Source organism: Ornithorhynchus anatinus, chromosome 9, assembly GCF_004115215.2.
Source record: "Ornithorhynchus anatinus isolate Pmale09 chromosome 9, mOrnAna1.pri.v4, whole genome shotgun sequence".
In the NCBI taxonomy this organism is placed as follows: domain Eukaryota; kingdom Metazoa; phylum Chordata; class Mammalia; order Monotremata; family Ornithorhynchidae; genus Ornithorhynchus; species Ornithorhynchus anatinus.
In genome coordinates this window covers 3059288-3062500 of record NC_041736.1, presented here as the reverse complement: position 1 = coordinate 3062500, position 3213 = coordinate 3059288, and positions in this window count along the sequence as shown.

Sequence of the window (3213 nt, the reverse complement as noted above, 5' to 3'; positions counted from 1 at the left end):
AGAGGACGGGATGGGACGGAAAACTTAGATTCTCTCCGAAGTTCATCGGCGGAGCCCTTGCCGGATGCCGGGTGAAGCAGCGCGGTCTGGTGGAAAGAGCGTGGGTCGAGGAGACCGGCCGCTTATCCGCCGTGCGACCTGGGGCCGGCCATTTCGCTTCTCCAGGCCTCACTTTCCTCCTCTGTAAAATGGGGATTCGATCCCTGTTCTCCCTCCTACTTAGACCCTGAGCCCCGTGTGGAGTAGGGACTGTGTTCGAACGGATGATCTCGTATCGACCCCAGGGCTTCGTACGGCGCTTAACACAGAGCGAGCGGCTAACGGATTCGATGATGATTATTATTATGGCTGCTATTGTTATTAGTTGGTGAGGAAGTAGAGAGATTTTTAGAAAATATGAGAGAATTTAGAATTAGAATGAGAGAATACAATAGAGAATTTAGAATATTAGAAATTTTAGAGAAGCAGCGTGGCTCAGTGGAAAGAGCCCGGGCTTGGGAGTCAGGGGTCATGGGTTCGAATCCCGGCTCTGCCACCTGTCAGCTGTGTGACTGTCGGCGAGTCACTTCACTTCTCTGTGCCTCAGTAACCTCATCAGTAAAATGGGGATTAACCGTGAGCCTCACGTGGGACGCCCCGATTCCCCTGTATCTCCCCCAGCGCTTAGAACGGTGCTCTGCACATAGTGAGCGCTTACCAAATACCAACATTATTATTATTAAAATATTCGGAATGGAGAAAAGTGTTCGTAATAATAATAATGACAGTTAAATATTTAGTATCTACCAAGCCCTGTGCTAGGTCTTGATAGTAATAGGATTTATTAAGTGCTCGCTGTGTGCAGTGCACTGCACTAACCTCGGGGGAAGATTACGCAGGTGGGAATTTAGACACATTTCCTGGCCCACAGGGACTCCCAGCCTGAGAATACAAAGGGGGAGAAGGATCCCTCGGACGTATAAAAACAGATGAAACAGAACACTAAGTTAATCAGTGATATTTATCGATCGCTTACTGTGTGCAGGGCACTTTACTAACGGTTTGGGAGACTACGATGTAACGTAGTCGATAGCCACGTTCCCTGCCCACAGCAAGCGTACAATCTAGAGTGGGAGACAGACATGAAAATGAATTAGAGTTGTGTACATGAGTGCTGTGGGGCCGCGGATGGGGTGGATATCAAGTACTTAAAGGGTACAGATCAAAGGGCAAATGTGACGGAGAAGGGAGCGGGAGTAGGGGAAAAGAGAGCTTCACTGGGGAAGGCCTCTTAGCATTTACGGGGTGCTGACCCAGGGGATGGATGACCTCCCCGTCCCATCTGTTCTCCCCCCGGGGCTGAAGGGGAGAGTGGGCTAGGGCTCTGCTTCTGGATCGAAAGTCATTTCCTCTTTTGAAAAGCAATAAAAGCCCCTGTCTCACGTGGGGCTCCCAGCCTAAGTAGGAGGGAGAGCAGGTATTGAATCCCCATTTTCAGATGAGGAAAATGAGGCACGGAGAAGTTAGGCGACTTTCCCAAGGTCACACAACAGACAAGGGCAGAGCCGGGATTAGAACCCAGGTTCTCTGACTCCCTGGCCCGTGCTTTTTCCACTAGGCCTTGCCGCTTCGCGCCTTATTCTACTCTCAGCTTATCCCTGGGGGAGGCAGCTCTTACTCTCCCCAGTTGATCGAGGAGGAAACTGAGGCCCAGAGTGGTTTAAGCAATTAGACCAAGGGCACCCAGCGGGCGGGTGCCAGAGCTGGCTTTAGAATCCGGGTCTCCCGTGCTTTTTCCACTAGACCCCACGACCTCCAACTGCTATTTATGTTCCTCCTCCAGGATGCTTAGGGCATCTCGTTATGCACACAAATAAACGCGGATCCATCCAGGGGACTGCACGTTGAAATAAACACAGCTGCATTTATTTGAGCACGTGGTCCTCTGTACATGTCGAAACATTCAAACAAACACACTCCATGGATTTATTTGAGTGGCAAAGGGGCAATTCCTCAAACAAACACCCTCGGTCCGGTTATTTGAATCTCCCACGGTTGACTCATCAATCTCTTCATTTTATTTTATTTCATGTTTTTTTCAGAAGTGAAACAAGTTTCGTGAAAAAGATGTGACCCCTCTACACTGTGAGCTCTCCGTGGGCGGGGAATGAATCTGCTCATTCTGTTATATCGGACTCTCCCAAGCGCTTAGTACAGTGTCCTGCACATAAGAAGCGCTCGGTAAATACTACTGATTGATTCTGGCCAGAATGTGGAGACTCGCTAGTTTCCAAAGTCAGGAGGTTCTGGTCTGGGGCTCCTCCACTAGCAGGAACAGCTGGACGTGTCACATGAACGGCTCCCATGATCTGCGGAGGTAACGGCCCTGTGATAGACCGATCGATGGATCAGAACGAGACTTCCGGGCAGGTGCCCCCCAAAAAGATCGTTTCTTGGACCCAGACCGGGAAGAGGAATAAATTCTGTCAAGTTCAGGCCCGTTCCCCCTTCCCCTTTTGGGTCACCGGCCTGAATTCTGACAATTTTCAGGGATGTTCCGGCAGTCGTGACCTCCATCTCTTACCTGGGCGTTAAAAACAGAAGCCAGGAAGGAAAATTCTTTCCCCAACACAGAACCCTTAGAGTAATCTCATCTGCCTCATCTGAACACCTTAAAACACTCTCTGCTCCTTAGAACTAGGAGGAGCAGCACGGACTAGTGGAAAGAGCCCAGGCCTGGGAGTCAGAGGACCTGGGTTCGAATCCCACCTCTGCCACTTGTTCTCTCTGTGATTGGAGGCAATTCGCTTAACTTTCCGGGACCCGGGTTTTCTCATCTGCAAAAGAGGGATAAGATCCCTGCTCTCTCTCCTCTTTAGACTGAGGTTTTCATGTCTACCGACTCTGCTCTGGCGTATTTGCCCAGGCTTTTAGTACAGGGCTTTATACAAAGTAAGGACTCAATAAATACAATCGATCGAAACACTGATCGATGCGAGACAGGGACTGTGGCCACCTAATCATCTCATCACTACCACAGTGCCTGACATAAAACGATCGACCTCCCCCGACGTTCCAAAATTTGAAGTTTTTTAGCCACTAAAAGCTGGGCCGATGTAACCCTGATACTGCACATTAGCCGGTGCCCAACCCTGAAAGGACTAGATTAATGGGAGACGCTTCGGGCTGAAGCTATTGCTTGCTTTTTATTCAGCCGAAACCGTTTCATCGTGT